Source organism: Pinus tabuliformis, chromosome Q (assembly GCF_031772625.1).
Source record: "Pinus tabuliformis cultivar Carrire ecotype Pingquan chromosome Q, CPIR1, whole genome shotgun sequence".
Taxonomy (NCBI): Eukaryota; Viridiplantae; Streptophyta; class Pinopsida; order Pinales; family Pinaceae; genus Pinus; species Pinus tabuliformis.
Window position 1 is genome coordinate 719,479,704 of NC_142296.1, and position 17,602 is coordinate 719,497,305.

Below are 17,602 nucleotides of genomic sequence, written 5' to 3' on the forward strand. Positions count from 1 at the left end.
GTTCCAACGTCTTTAAACCTAACAGTTGTCATTCGTTTCGGCATTAAACAATGCTACTACGGACTTGTGCTCCCCGTACCATCACATATATAAAGGGAGATCCCACTAGGTTGCAGTCGTTTATCCATAGGAAGCCAAGCCTACCACCTTGTAAACTTCATACACTGAACATAACATTTGGGGAGATTACCTGCCCGTACTTCTCGGTTCGCTGAAAGGTATTCCGCAATTCACGGTTACGTGGTAATTCTTTTTGCCTAGATTATCCTAAGTAGTCATTTTGATGTTTTTGACTCCATAAATATAAAAGATCATCCGAGCACTTGTTCTTTCAAGCTCGTTTCAAGCCGAAAGTGATAGAGTCACCTTTTCTTCTTTCTCGACTCTTAAAACATGAAAGAGCACCAGTTTGTTTTTGTGTCTTAAGAAATTGTTGCCCAGGATCATAAAACATTCCAGTTAGTCTTTTGCTAGACCACATCGTGATTATACCTTTAAATACATTTTAAAGCCTTGGAATTAATCTCTCTCTTCAAGTTAATTATAAAATCATCATGACTGAACCCTCAGGTTCGCCTAGTTCCTCTTTCTCTCCTCTATATGATAGATCGTCTGAGGAGCCTTTTCCTAAATTGCCGTTGTCACTTGAGGACCAAGGTGTTGAACTTGGAATTGTTCTGAGCATTCAACCTTTGTCATCTCGTCCTCCCCCTCCCTCAGATACTGGGTCACTTTCTGACATTGGCCCAGAATCTCTAGATAATCCTATCCAGACTCCTCAGAGTCCACCGACTTCTAAAGGTCAGCATGGAATGGTTGTTTATCCTTTGAATCCTTTGTTTGATCTTGTTGTGATATCATGCAGTGTCCATACAGTCCATATGATCAGTCGGGTATTCCTTTGGAATTATCCCCTCGAACATCTTTGGTAGTTCATCATTGCCTATTTTCACCCATGGAATTAGAAGGCGAAATCCCAATCTCCTCTCCAAGTCACTCAGAGGTTTCCACTCCATGCATAGTCGAGAAGCAGGAATATCATTTCCCTCCTGAAGGTTTCCCTTACATGGTAAGCATTCTGACCAGTGTTCATCCTGAGTTACCGCGTAATTACATGACTTTAGCTCAGTTGGTTTCAGGTATGCCTACTGCCTCATCGATATATCACAACCCTATCTGGACATCTGGCGCTATGCCTACCTTAGCTCAGTTCATTCAGACCCTGACCTCCCAACTGATGATGCATTCTACAGTTACTTCAATTTTGGTACAACCCACCATTCCAAATCCTCTTGTTTTGTCGGTCCACATAACGCGTCCGGTTCAGCCGATAGTCTCGAGTCATGTCGCTGTCAGTTCTTTGATCCCTCTAGTAAGTGGACAGACTATGCCACCACCTGGGGGATAAAGTTTGAATGTTCCTATGATGTCTGGCACAACCAATGTGAGTGGCTCACAAGCTCACATGGTTGGAATGAACCAGCCCTCTTCGAATACCATTCTAAACCCTATTGGTTCTACTGGATTGAGTAATGTCCAGTAGCAACAACCGAACCCTGTTGGTCCATCTAGGTCAAGTAACATCTAGTACCAACAACCTAATATGGCTAAGGTTCAGTACCAACCTCCTTATGTTCCGTATGGTTCACAAGAGATATGTGATTAACTGATGGCTACCAAAAGGGAAAATAAAAGGAGGAAACACGTGGCAAGATTGACCTTGGAAGTGTTGCCAACAATGTTGACACATTCTAAAATCTAATTGATCAATTTTTTGTAAAAGTTAATTTTACTTTTATAATTTATAAAAGTGAATCGGAGAATTTATTTTGAAACAAATCTTACTATATTTGGCTTCCATGAATTCCATGACCAAAGTCAAATAAAAAACCCTTTTCATTATTCCAAGCCACAATTTTACTGGACCACACTGCAATAAAGCTAAATACCTCCCACAAAGCATTCTAGATAGATTCAACCTTTAAAAAAATAATTTATAATTTATAATGAACATTGCAAAATTGAAAATTAAATGTTAATTTAAAATAAATAAAAAATATGATTATGAGTTAAAAAAAATTCTTCATTTTTACATATTTTAATTTGTTTAATTGTGTGGAAAAACTAATTATAAAATCACTAAAATAATTATACTCAGTGAAAGTTACTAAAAGTTAATGAAAGGAAAGGTTATTGCTAGAATAGATCATTTGAAAAAAAACGTTGTGTGCCACTACTCTGCGTTTGTCAAGCGAGATAGCTACTTGTAGTAGTCTTTAGTGATTATTGTTTGTAGAAGTGGATGCTAAAAAAGGTGGGGTTGAGTTGGATTCAAAAACGTTCCCATCATCGTGGATGATGAGACCACTTGTATGCTTGCGGAATTTCATATTTTATGGAATCTTTGCTTCTTGTGTTCTTGTTTCTTGGACTTTGCTACTACAATAGAATTGCGTGGGAGGGTGTGCTTTGTAAGGTTGAAATTGCAGAGGAATACTAGAGTGGTCGTCTCTTCAACTAAGTAAGACAACTAAATGACATTTTGTATTGAAAGTATGAATTTCCATGTAATTCCTATGTAAACTTTTAATTAAAGATATAACACGAGCTGGTGAACTATAGAAGCTTAGGCTGTAAATGGACCTGTATAAAGAAATCGTGTTCTTTTTTAAAGGAATAATGAGGCATTTAAAAACTTGGTATGGTTGCAACTAAGCTAGTTCACCAAGCTTGTCAACTGGACCGAAGGTATTAGGAGATAAATATATAGTGAAGACTAACTGTGTCACAAAAAATCACTCGTTACTGTCTTAAAACTCATGTTATGGTTTGCAATAGAAAATGATAAGAGCATGCCAGGCAATTAAATAGGTATATTTATGTAATGGTCAGATCATTTATTTATTTATTTATATTATGGGGTGGGTATATGTGAATAATAAATAAAGACAATTACTATTAGCTTTTATCTGTTAATGTGAACTAAACTAATCTGATAATACTTGATGCGAGTACCGCCACAACCTTTAATCGAGTTGATTAAGAGATATTCAGAACTGTAGATTGGAATGAAACCTAACCTGGATTTACTTCCTTCATCTTATCTCTTTCATGACATTTAGGAAGCAGTTCCAGATGAGATGTGAATAATAAATAAAGACAATGATTATTGGCTTTTATAAATTAATGTGAATTAAAATAAACTGATAATACTTGTTGCAAGTGTCACCAAAACATTTAATCGAGTTCATTAAGATCTATTCAAAATTGTAGGTTGCAACAAAACTGGACCTGGATTTACTTCCTTCACCTCATCTCTTTTGTGACAGCCAGGAAGCAGTTCCAGATGAGGGGTTACCTTCTTAACAAATAAATATCTATAGGAGCATTCATAATCAGAGAAAAAAGTTCACTGAAGGAGTTAAGGAAACTCGCACATAGATTAATACTATTATGAAAACTACAACGACAAATATATTGTCAACTGTACATGGACCGACATAAATAAATGATGTTTTGTTTGAAAGGAAGAACGAGGCATTTAAAAACCTGGTATGGCTGTGACAGAGCTGGTTCACCAAGCTTGTTAACATTACTAGAGGCATTAGGAAATAAATATATAGTGAAGACTAACCTTGTCACAGAAAATCACTCGTTACTATGTTAAAACTCATCTTATGATTTGCAACAGAAAATGATAAGAGCCTGCCAAACAATTAAATAGGTATATCTACCTAGTGGTCAGATATTTTTTTTATGTTATGGGGCGGGTAGATGTGAATAATAAATATAAAGATAGTGATTATTAGCTTTTATCTGTTAATGTGAATTAAACTAAACTGATAATACTTGTTGTGAGTGTTGCCAAAACCTTTTATTAACAGGCATTCAGAACCGTAGGTTCAAATGAAACCTAACCTGAATTTACTTCCTTGGCCTTGTCTCTTTTATGACAGCTAGGAAGCGGTTCTAGATGAGATGTGAATAATAATAAAGACGGTGATTATTGGCTTTTATTAGTTAATGTGAATTAAACTAAACTGATAATACTTGTTATGAGTTCCGCCAAAAACTTTAATCGAGTTACCTTCTTAACAAATAATATATATATATATATATATATATATGAGCATTTGTAATTACGGAAAAATATTTCTGCAGACAATGAATTGTGATTTTTCTAAAACAATCCATTGCACAAACAATATGAAATATTTCAAAGAAACCCTCCTAAGGATAGTGAATGTAGGAGGAACCAAGCGTTCAATTACATTAAAAATTCAGGCACAAACAAGACTGAAGGGCACAACTATAAACATGTCACTCAGAAAATATTTAGCCGGAAAATGACTCTTGAACCATGAGAGTTAAAACCTTAAATGAATTTTAATTCACATGCTATTTATCTAAGTCAACCGTTCTAATTTGTACATGGCCCCTGAGATTCTTCTCGTCGGCATGCTAGTCTACTGTCGAAAGAAGGAGCATGGTGAAACTCTATAACCGATGGAAAATGAAAACTTAGTGAAATAATTATGGATATATCTCAGATTTCCAAATAGTATTAGGTAGAGGAAATAACGAAAAACATTTCATGTGTGAACATAAGTCTAGTGCTACCTTCGAGACTCAAAAAGCCTCATTTGAAGGGCCAAACCCGATATCTGCATGCAAAGACAAAATATAATGTCAGATAAACCTATATATTGTTACCCAATTCTCTGTGTTAGGAAAAAAATGGATATCCATCAAAAGGTTCAACTCACCTGGAAACTGTGGAAACAAACTTTGAAATGCATGCAAGCTGCAAAAGGTATCAACAATGGTGGTTGTTCCATTGTAGAAATGTAGTGAAGAAAAGGGAATCAACCACGCAGGAGGCAATTATGGATGAGTTAGGGTTTTGCAAGGCCATAATGCCCAAATTTGCACTGAATAAATGAATCGCAGAAGCAGGGGTAGCACAGAAAAATTACGCATAACCCCTATAATTGATGCAGACTGTCAGATGCAAGGAGGTTCAAATCAACAGTAGTGTTGAGTACACATGGCGCATGGAGGAAACCAATACCTTGGCAATTGGAAGGATTAAATGTTGGCCAGATTGCGAGCTAAATGAAATAGATTTACCGTAGCTCTAGAGTACAACTTAACTATAGACAGTACAATGAGATTAATACTTGCATTATTACATTAATATAACTGTAGATCCAATCTAAAGCATGCACCATGAATAATTGATAGTATAATAAAAAATTTTATATTGTTCATTGTTTAATTAAATAGGTATATTTACCTAATGGTCGGATAATTTATTTATTTATTTATGTTATGGGGTGGGTAGATGTGAATAATGAATAAAGACATCGATTATTGGATTTTATCTATTAATGTGAATTAAACTAAACCGATAATACTTGTTGGGAGTGTCGCCAAAACCATAGGTTGGAACAAAACTCGACTTGGATTTAATTCCTTGGCCTTGTCGCTTTCGTGACAGCCAGGAAGCGGTTCCAAATGAAGGCTTACCTTCTTAATATATATATATATAAAATAGTTCTACATACTATGAATTGTGATTTTCCTAAAATGTTCCATTGCTCAGATAATATTAAATATTTCAAAGAAACCCTCTTGCGCAGAGTGAAATATGAGGAGGAAGCAAGCATTCACGCGGGAAGTTAACAAAAGAAACATTATAAACTTGAAGATCGAATGACCGTTGTAAAATAAATCTAAGGTTGTAACTAATTAACCCACAATAAAATATCATAATATAACATGCATAATGTCTAAATAAATGAGGAACACTCTCATTACAGACTGTACTAAATAAGCATAAATCAACACTAATGGGGATTACTGCCGTGTTGGAGCTCTGTTCCACATAACAAGTGGAACCTAAGAAGGGTTTTTCCGAACTCAAAATAACCACTGAATTACATTAAAAGTTCAACCACAAAGAAGCCTTAAGGGCGCAACTGTAAACAACTCACTCAAAAGGACTTAGCCAGAAAATGACTCTTCAACCGTGAAAGTTAAAAACTAAAATGAATTTTCATTCACATGCTATCTATCTAAGCCAACCGTTCTTATTTTCATCTTGCCCCTAGGATTCTTCTCGTTGCCATGCGAGTCTGCTGTTGGAAGAAGGGGCATGGTACAACTTTGAAACCTAATGGGGATTACTACCCTGTTCGAACTTTGTTCCACATAAAAAGTGAGACCCAAGAAGGGTTTTCCAAAAATCATAATTAACCAACAAATTACATTAAAAATTTAGACATAAATAACCCTTAAGTCCAACTATAAACAGGTCACTCAGAAATGACTTAGCCAGAAAATGAGTCTTGAACCTTGAGAGTTAAGAACTTAAACGACTTTTCATTCACATGCTAGCTATCTAAGTCAATCGTTCTGATTTGCACCTGGCCTGTGGGATTCTTTCCATTGTCATGCAAGTATGCTACTAGAAGAACAAGCATGGGGCAACTCTGTAATGGACGACAAACGTAAAATTAGAAAAAAAAGTATGCAAATATCTGAGAGTTCCAGAGAGTATTAGGTACAGGAAATAACCAAATACATTACCTCTGTGAACAAAATTCTAATGCTACTCTCGATACTTGAAAACCCTCATTGAAGGGCCAAACACGATATCTACAAGCAAAGACATAAGAGAACGTCAAATAAACCTGTATATTATTACCTAATGCTCTGTGTTACAAAAAACAAATTGATAGCCATCAAAAGATTTGAATCACCTGAAAGCTGTCGAAACAAACTTCGAAATGCATCCAAGCTACAGAAGCTAACAACAGTGGTGGTTGCTTCATTGTAGAACTATAGCCAAGAAAATGGAAGCAACCACGGAGGAGATGAGTCTGGATGAGTTAGGGTTTTGCAAAGCCATAATGCCCAGATTTGCATCGAACAAATGAACCGCGGAGGCAGGGGAAGCACAAAAAAGTTACCCATAAGCCCTACAATTGATGGAGACCATCGAATGCAGGGGGTTCAGATCACCGGTAGCGTTGAGTCCACATGGATCCTGGAGGACACTGGTACCTCGACTGTTGGCATCATTAAATGTTGGCCAACTTGTGGGCTAAATGAAATAGATTTAATGTAGCTCCTGAATACAACTTAACTATAGAGATTATAGTGAGATTAATACTTGAATTATTGAATTAATATAACTGTACATCCAATCTAAATTTTGCACCATGAATAATGGGTAGGCGAATAATCATTGTTTATATTGTTCATTATTTAGTTAAAATCTGCTCAAAGATAAGAGCCTGCTAGACAATTAAATACCTATATTTACCTAATGGTCGGATAAATGTGAATAATAAATAAAGAGAGCGATTACTTCTTATGTAAATTTTATCATCCATTAAAATCACTCCATAGGCCTATATATGTGAAATTTCGGTGGAAGAGGATTGGTTGACTTTTGTATTTTATTGATAATTGACAAGCGGATTTGATGAAGAGTGAATATTCCAAGCATATTCGTTGTCTAAGTGTTTAATCAACCACTGATAAAAGGCAAAAGAAAAGGAGGAAACACGTGGAAGGATTGACTTTGAATGTGTTGCCAACAGGGTTGACATTGATCCACATTTAAACAAGAACAAAACAAATTACATATATAACCATAAATATAAACAAATTACATATATAACCATAAATATAGAGATGCAGTAGAAATAACTCTTCATTTCATTAATATCAAAATACTTAAATATGCTTACAAACATAATGGAAATAAGACTAGCTTGGGTGATGGTAGCTTATCTTTGAGAAACGATGTAGCGACTACATGCCTCTGAATTGTGTTACAATGAGACTCAAAAGCCTATTTATTATTGACAAACAATGGAAAACCACAAACGTCCAAAAACCTAACCCTAGGAAATGAAGCGCCAAACTATGGGCCCCGTTTGGGTAAAGTGGTACGTCAACTTCCCGAGGTCATAACTTTGGCATGTGATCTTCGTTTGACGCACACAATACCTCGTTAGGAATATCAATCTGAGGGCTACAACTTTTTAATGACAAACATTAGTCAAAGACCCATGTTGGTCCCAGTTTTCCAAACAAATGTGATTTAATGCCTCAAAACGGCTCCAGAAGTTCACGACTTTAAAAACTACCAAAAGTAATAAATTGTGTTACAAATAAGGAAACTGAGAAACTGAAAGAAACAATGGTGGGGGTCCAAGTGGAATAGGCAGGTGGCCACCAATATCCACCTAGGTCAGACATGTTCTAAAATTTAGTTGATGAATTTTTCATGAAAGTTAATTTCACTTTTATAATTTATAAAAGTGAACGAGAGAAGTGATTTTGAAACAAATCTTACTATATTTTGTTTTCATGAATTCCATGACCAAAGTCGAATAAACAACATTTTTCATTATTTCAAGCGACAATTTTACTCGACCACACTGCAATAAAGTTGAATACGTCGGACAAAGCATTCCAGCGAGATTGAGCCTTTAAAAAATTAATTTATAATTTATAAGGAACATAGGAGAAGTAAAAATTAAATTTTAATTTATAATAAATAAAAAATATGATTATTTTGAAAAAAATCTTACTATATTTAGCTTCCATGAATTACATGATCAAAGTTGAATAAACAACATTTTTTGTTATTCCAAGCCACAATTTTCGTGGACTACATTGCAATAAAGCTTAATACTAGACTTAGCCTTTCAAAAATTAATTTATAATTTATAACGAATATCAGAAAATTGAAAATTAAATGTTAATTTAAAATAAATAAATAAAATTATTATAAATAAAAAACTTCCTCATTTTTACATATTTTAATTTGTTTAATTGTATGGAAAAACTAATTATAAAATTACCAAAATATTTATAGTCAGTAAAAGTTATTAAAAGTTTAAAAAAAATCATAAAGGTTAATGAAAAGAAAGGTTATCGCTAGAATAGATCATTTGAAAAAAACATTTTGTTCCACTCCTCCACATTTGTCGACTGAGATAACTACTTGTAGAAGTCTTTTGTGATTATTCTTTGTAGAAGTGGATGTTAAAATGGTTGGTGTCACGCCCCTACACCTGCGGTAGTCTTTCAACCGCTTATAGCGAGGTGCGGCACCATCGAACACTTTCTTTTCACCAATACTCACATTCGTGGACTACGCCTAATTCACTTGTCCTTACTTAGTTTGTTTTTCGCAACCAAGTAAAATGCAATTATCCTTTATACTTAATGAAGCCCATACTCATTCATTATCATCATGCAATTAACCAAGAACATCAACAATTGCAAACAAGTATAAAGGGGAGGGGCAACTCCTGAACAACTCTGCCCAACCATATATTATAATCAGTATTTCTTCAATAATAGAATCATCAAGTATACTTGGCAAAACTCCAAGTCTATACTTAGAATATTTTACAATCAAGGCATAGAACAGCCTTTACAATACTTGTGCCAACTTCACACGGTAGGAGGGTGCTCACCCGAAACACCTAGAACTCCACCTTAAGTTCTGCACAAAACCGTCCTTCAGGATTCACCCAACACATGGCACTTCTTGCCAACCTTCAACTAAGACAACCTGCACAACCTCCAAGTCTAATGCGCATGAGATGTGCGCATTACCTTTACCAAATTGCGCACTTCCTCTTCCTTATGTGAAGGCCTTGTGAGCGAATGCTTGTTTGGAATGAGCTTCATGCTAATATACTTATATGCATCATACGTATGTGTTAAGGGGGTGTGCAGCCCCATGTCCAACCCCACAACTATGCACATACACCCACACATGTCTCCATTACATAAGTCGGCCTTGCCATCGTGCAAGGCTTCTCCAAGCCAAGGTATAAACTCCTTGCCTCCACACATTTTTCACTAAGTGTCGCGCCCTCCTTGTGTATCGTCACACTTAGCTCTTGCGTTCGTCGCTTTTCCTCCGCACGTTGGTTATGTCGCGCCCGCCCGTCGCACTTCGCACGCCCGTCGCACATCGCACGCCCAACCGCACCGCGGATACGAAGGCCTTACATCCTCCTCCACCTGAAATCGTTGTCGTCTTCAACAACATACCATATCGGTAACCATCCACCAAGATCATCATCATCCATGATGTCGACTCCCTCATATAAGGCAACATCCCTGCAACATATATAGAACTCCATCTCCATCATGTCTCACCTTAGTGACTAACTGCCACCAAGATATCCATACCAATGTATGTCGTATATCCGATGTCCATGATCATCGACCACCCTGTCACAACTCCTCATGCTGCTCTCCACCACGGAAGGTTGATCCCTCCAACTCAAGCTACATGTCCACCGCAACAATGTGTCAAACTCCATCATGTCATCACCCCCATGTGCAAAGTTGCCCATGATATGTCAACAAGTGCTAACACACCTCAACCGTGTGCCAACATCTTATCTCAACAATATGTCATATATCGGAAGTCATCTCAATCCATGTTCATCAACCACCATGCCACAATCTCCACATGTTGTTCCATCGTGGAACGTTGGTCCCTCCATCTCAAGCTATGTGATTACTGCAACACCTCGTGTCGACCTCATCATGTGTTGTCCTTATGTGAACTGCTGCCATGATACTCCAACACAATGCTAACATATCTCTGTACACTACTAGTCCCCATGTTTGAACTAGTCGGGTGATCAGTCCAACTGTCACGCTCAAACCATGAGAATGCACATCCTCATGTCAACATCAGTCAGTTCTCAAAACATCCTGCCACATCTTGAACTTGATCAAGAATCCATCCGTATAAGTAAACCATGCTCAGGTCCATGAAGTAGTCCTCATCTCATCTGCCACATGCTCCCTATAGTCAACCTGATGTCCATGACTCTAGTTGTCCATGATGTCCAACCCATGTAGACCCCATCTCAACCTCTGGTTATACATCCAAGTCTGTATCTGTCATAAAGAAGCCTCCTCCAAGGCCCCTTGTAAAGTTGATGTGGTTCCTTCCTACCAAGGCTTCCACACCAACCTCCCTCCAAGGTTATCTATAGAGAAAGGAAAGCCAGGAAGTTTCCTCCCTGACTCTCATCCACCCATGTGTCAGATTGATGTTGTGTCCTCAAGTATCTATGCACAGCTTCAATCTCCTCACATGTACATCCAAGCTCACCTAGCTTGTTCTTTGTCAACTGAAAGTCATATATGCCCATAGCATATCTACAAAAGTCCACTATCCCAGCAGGATCTCTACCTCCATAATCCTCATCAACCACTGCCTCTGAAGTAGCACTCGGGCTTCCTTCACTTGCAACTCCATTGTGAAGATCATCAGTAGAAGATGCTCCCAACAAGTGTCTCCATGTTCGTGAGGTTCTCTTCTCACTTCCTTCATTCTTCTTCCAGCCTTGCAACGAAGTCCACCAACTTCTTTTCCTTCGTTGTTTGAGTCACACTCCCAAGTCCTCTTTGCTCCACATCCTCATGCTTCACATTCGGGTCTTTGGGATACGAAGTCATAGAAGCCATTCTTGGTCTATACCCCAAGCAACTTCTTCTATTCATCAGTACCATCATGGTCTTTCCTCCAGCCGTGATCAAGAGAATGTCTCGGTCCACCATTGGTATGGCTTGTGCAAGCTCCATAAAGTCCAGCCCCAACACCATAGAATGATCATCCATGTCCACAACTCTCAAGTCCAACTTTCCAAACCACGATCCCACTTTCACCTGAGTGTCCTTCAACACACCATCAACAACTCTAATGGTAGAGTTGACTGCTTTGAAAGCACTCCATTCCCTCTCCATCTTTGCTTTCTTTCCAAAAGACTTTGCTGCCTTCCTGCTCACGAAGCTATGAGTAGCCCCCGTATCCACCAAAGCTGCAAATCTCTTGCCTTTCACAGTCACCTGCACAAAACTTAGCTTCAAGGAATCACCTCCTTCTGTTGGCTTTGTCTTGCGCCTCACATCAGCAACCTTCTTCAAGAATTCGGCCTCAGAAGTGTCAATTGGCTCATGCTCCATTTTGACATTCCTCCTAAGGTACTTCACCTCCTCGCTTGGCTTCTCTAAGCAACTCGATCCTGGTCCAGCTTGACTCCCTTCAAGCTTGTCCTTCATCGCATCTTGCTCAAGTGCACCAACCAAGTGCCCACTGACCAAGTTCATAGAACTAAACTTCCGAATGTCCTCTGGATGTTCTCGGTAGTGAGTTCCCAACCTGTCAATGTAGTCGAGCTCTTCCTGCTCAATCACAACAACCTTCTTACCAAGAAGTTTCTTCTTTATCTCTTCCGCAATTTGCTTGATTTCGGCTTCCACCTTGGCACTTTCCTTCCTCAACCGGGCTCTTTCATCAAAGAGCTCTTGAAGATCAAGACCACTTCGTTGGATCTCCTCATCAAGTTCATTGAGTTCAACATCTGTCGTACTTCCGCATTGGCTCTTGAGTTCTTCAAGTTCCCTCTTTAGCTCTGAACAACTTTCTCGAATCTTCATGTTCTCAGCCCTCATCGCAACCCAGTTAGAACTCCATCGACTCATATGTTCCAACACTTCGTACCGGAGAGCTTCAACTGCATTATGGCTAGATTCACCTTTCGTAGGTTCATCTACCATCACTGCCTTTTCAGCCTTCTCCATGTTCACCAAGTCACCTGCAACTTGAACCAACCCTTGTTCCACTTGTGTGAAACGGTTTCCTTCACCTGCAAGCACCTGTCACGAGCAACCCTGCTCAACAGCTTCAAACCTTCACGAGCAAACCTTGCTCTGATACCACTTGTCACGCCCCTACACCTGCGGTAGTCTTTCAACCGCTTATAGCGAGGTGCGGCACCACCGAACGCTTTCTTTTCACCAATACTCACCTTCGTGGACTACGCCTAATTCACTTGTCCTTACTTAGTTTGTTTTTCGCAACCAAGTAAAATGCAATTATCCTTTATACTTAATGAAGCCCATACTCATTCATTATCATCATGCAATTAACCAAGAACATCAACAATTGCAAACAAGTATAAAGGGGAGGGGCAACTCCTGAACAACTCTGCCCAACCATATATTATAATCAGTATTTCTTCAATAATAGAATCATCAAGTATACTTGGCAAAACTCCAAGTCTATACTTAGAATAATTTACAATCAAGGCATAGAACAGCCTTTACAATACTTGTGCCAACTTCACACGGTAGGAGGGTGCTCACCCGAGACACCTAGAACTCCACCTTAAGTTCTACACAAAACCGTCCTTCAGGATTCACCCAACACATGGCACTTCTTGCCAACCTTCAACTAAGACAACCTGCGCAACCTCCAAGTCTAATGCGCATGAGATGTGCGCATTACCTTTACCAAACTGCGCACTTCCTCTTCCTTATGCGAAGGCCTTGTGAGCGAATGCTTGTTTGGAATGAGCTTCATGCTCATATACTTATATGCATCATACGTATGTGTTAAGGGGGTGTGCAGCCCCATGTCCAACCCCACATCTATGCACATACGCCCACACATGTCTCCATTACATAAGTTGGCCTTGCCATCGTGCAAGGCTTCTCCAAGCCAAGGTATAAACTCCTTGCCTCCACGCATTTTTCACTAAGTGTCGCGCGCTCCTTGTGTATCGTCACACTTAGCTCTTGCGTTCGTCGCTTTTCCTCCGCACGTTGGTTATGTCGCGCCCGCCCGTCGCACTTCGCACGCCCGTCGCACATCGCACGCCCAACCGCACCGCGGATACGAAGGCCTTACAGGAGGGGTTGGGTGGATTAGAAAATGGTTCCCATCATTGTGGATGATGAGGCCACTTGCATGCTTGCGGAATTTCATATTTTATGGAAGCTTCACTTCTTGTGTTCTTATTTCTTGGACTTTGTGTTCTTATTTCTTGGACTTTGTTGCTGCAATAAGATTGCTTGGGTGGGTTGTGCTTCGTAATGTTGTCATTGCAGAGGAATACTATAATTGCAAAGGAATACTAGAGTGGTCATCTCTTTTCAATCAAGTGAGACAACTGAATGACATTTTGTATTGAAAGTATGAATTTCCATGTAATTCCTATGTAACGTTTTAATTAAAGATATAACATGAGATGGTGAGCTATAGAGAATTTCCATGTAATTCCTATGTAACGTTTTAATTAAAGATATAACATGAGATGGTGAGCTATAGAATCTTAGTCTGTACATGGACTGGTATAAAGAAATGATGTTCTTTTCTAAAGGAAGAACGATGCATTTAAAAACCTGGTATGGATGCGACCGAGCTGGTTCACCAAGCATGTCAACTTGACCAGAGGCATTAGGAAAAAAATATATAGTGAAGACTGACCATGTCATAGAAAAGCACTCGTTACTGTCTTAAAACTCATGTTATGATTTACAACAAAAAATGACAAGAGCCTGCCAAGAAATTAAATAGGTATATTTACGTAATGGTTGGATAATTTTTTATTTTATTTATGTTATGGGTTGGGTAAGATGTGAATAGTAAATAAAGGCAATGATTATTGTCTTTTATCTGTTAATGTGAATTAAATTAAACTAATAATACTTGTTGTGAGTGCTGCCAAAACATTTAATCGAGTTACCTTCTTAACATATATATATATGTATGAGCATTTGTAATCATTGAAAATAGTTCTATAGACAATGAATTATGATTTTGCTAAAACAGTCCATTGCTCAAAACATTTAATCGAGTTACCTTCTTAATATATATATATATATGAGCATTTGTAATCATTGAAAATAGTTCTATAGACAATGAATTGTGATTTTGCTAAAACAGTCCATTGCTCAAGCAATATTAAATATTTCAAAGAAACCCGCCTAAGGACAATGAAATGTCAGGGGGAACCAAGCATTCAATTACATTAAAAATTTAGGCACAATCAAGCCTTAAGGGCGCAGCTATAAACAGGTCACTCAGAAAATACTTAGCCAGAAAATTACTCTTGAACCCTGAGAATTAAAAACTAAAACGACTTTTCATTCACATCCTAGTTATCTAAGTCAACCATTCTGATTTGCACCTAGCCCTTGGGATTCTTCTCGTCACCATGCGAGTCTACTGCTGGAAGACAGAGCATGGGGCAACTCTGCAACTGAAGACAAATGAAAACTTAGCAAAATAATATGGAGATATCTAGGAGTTCCAGATAGTATCAGGTAGACGAAATAACAAAATACATTACCTGTGTGAACAAAAGTCTAGTGCTACCTTTGAAACTTAAAAAGCCTCAGTTGAAGTGCCAAACCCAATATCTGCAGGTAGAGACAAAAGAGAACATCATATAAACTTGTATATTGTTACCCAATGCTCTAAGTTAGGAAAAAAAACTAATAGTCATCAAAAGATTCGACTCACCTGCAAACTGTCAAAACAGACTTCGAAATGCATGCAAGCTGCAAAATGTAATGACAATGGTGGTTTCTTAATTGTAGAAGTGTAGCTACTAAAAGGGAATCGGCCATGCAGGAGGTGAGTCTAGATGAGTTAGGGCTTTGCAGAGCCATAATGCCCAAATTCACATCGAACAAATGAACCGTAGAGGTAGGGGAGGCACCGACCAATTACCCATAAGCCCGACAATTGATGCAGACAATCGGATGTAGGGGGTTTGCATCAATGGTAGTGTTGAGTCCACATGGCACATGATGGACACCGATACCTGGGAAATTGGCAGGATTAAATGTTGGTGAGCTTTTAAACTAAATGAAATAGATTTACAATAGCTCTAGAGTAAAACTTAACTATAGAAAGTACACTGAGATTAATACTTGCATTATTACATTAATATAAATGTAGATCCAATCTAAAGCATGCACCATGAATAATTGACAGTATTATAATCATTGTTTATATTGTTCATTATTTAATTAAATAGGTATATTTACCTAATGGTCAGATGATTTATTTATTTATTTATGTTATGGGGCAGGTAAATGTGAACAATAAATAAAGACAATGATTATTGTTTTTAATCTGTTAATGTGAATTGAACTAAATTGATAATACTTGCTAATGTGAATTGAACTAAATTGATAATACTTGCTAGGAGTGATGCCAAAACCTTTAATTGAGCTGATTAGGAGCTATTTAGAACCATTGTTTAATGGAACGAAACTTGACCTGGATTTACTTCCTTGGCCTTGTCTCTTTTGTGACAACCAGGAAACGGTTCTAGATGACGAATTATCTTCTTAACATAGATATATATATATGAATATGAGCATTCGTAATCACTAAAAACAGTTCTACAGACAATGAATTGTGATTTTCCTAAAATAATCCATTTCTCAGACAATATTAAATATTTCAAAGAAACCCTCCCGAGGATACTGAAATGCGAGGAGGAAGCAAGAGTTCACGTGGGAAGTTAATAAAAGAAACATTATAAACTTGAAGACTGAAAGAGCACTGTAAAATAAATATGAGGTTGTAACTATTTAAGCCACAATAAATTATCAGAATATAACATGCATAATGTCTGAAGAAATGAGGAATGTTCTCATTGGAAACTATACTGAATAATCATAAATCAACAGTAATGGGGATTACTACCCTGTTGGAGCTTTGTTCCACATAACAAGTGTAACCTAAGAAGGGTTTTTCCGAACTCAAAATAACCACCGAATTACATTAGAAATTCAGTTACAAGAAAGCCTTAAGGGTGCAACTATAATCAACTCACTCAGAAAAGACTTAGCTGGAAAATGACTCTTCAACCCTCATAGTGAAAAACAAATGAATTTTCATTCACATGCTAGCTACCTACGTGAGCCGTTCCGATTTGCACCTGGCCCCTAGGATTCTTCCCATCACCATGCATGTCTGCTGCGGGAAGAAGGAGCATGAGGCAACTCTGCCACCTAATGGGGATTACTGCCCTGTTCGAGCTCTGTTCCACATAAAAAGTGGAACCCAAGAAGGATTTTTTTGAACTCAAAATAACCAGTAAATCGCTTAAAAATTCAGGCACAAAAAACCCTGAAGGCCGCAACTATAAACAGGTCACTCAAAAAATACTTAGCTGAAAAATGAATATTGAACCTTGAGAGTTAAAAACTTAAACAACTTTTCAATCACATGGTAGCTATCTAAGTCAACCATTCAGATTTTCACCTAGCCCCTAGGTTTCTTCCCCTCACCATGCGAGTCTGTTGCTAGAAGAAGGACCATGGGGAAACTCTGCAACAAACGACAAAAAAAAAACTTAGCAAAATAATTATGAATATATATGTGAGAGTTCTGGAGAGTATCAGTTACAGGAAATAACCAAATACATTACCTGTGTGAACAAAAGTCTACCGCTTCCTTCGAGACTTGAAAACCCTCAGTTGAAGGGCCAAACCCAATATCTGCAGGCAAAGACAAAAGAGAACGTCAGATAAACCTATATATTGTTACCCAATGCTCTGTGTTAGGGAAAAAAACTCATAGCCATCAAAACATTCAACTCACCTGCAAACTGTCGAAACAAACTTCAAAATGCATGCGAGCTGCAAAAGGTAACAATAGTGATGGTTTCTTCATTGTAGAACTGTAGCAAAAAAAAGGAAATCATCCACATACGAGACAAGTCTAGATGAGTTAGTGTTT

The 17,602-nt window shown here is 37.9% G+C and overlaps 2 long non-coding RNA genes across 3 annotated transcripts; both read right to left on the minus strand.

The window, feature by feature from the left end:
• Window positions 1-4,361: 4,361 nt before the first annotated feature.
• On the minus strand, window positions 4,362-7,095 carry LOC149221542 (uncharacterized). Its single transcript, XR_016248859.1, has 4 exons — window positions 6,765-7,095; window positions 6,592-6,660; window positions 6,429-6,494; window positions 4,362-4,664 (listed from the first exon to the last, which is right to left on the minus strand). It is a non-coding gene; the product is annotated as an uncharacterized LOC149221542 (long non-coding RNA).
• A 7,749-nt stretch (window positions 7,096-14,844) lies between these two features.
• On the minus strand, window positions 14,845-17,602 carry LOC149221543 (uncharacterized). 2 transcript variants are annotated; one of them, XR_016248860.1, is made up of 6 exons: window positions 17,465-17,602; window positions 17,292-17,361; window positions 17,152-17,191; window positions 15,368-15,671; window positions 15,195-15,264; window positions 14,845-15,104 (listed from the first exon to the last, which is right to left on the minus strand). It is a non-coding gene; the product is annotated as an uncharacterized LOC149221543 (long non-coding RNA). The 2 variants fall into 2 exon arrangements; XR_016248861.1 differs by having other exon boundaries at window positions 17,126-17,191.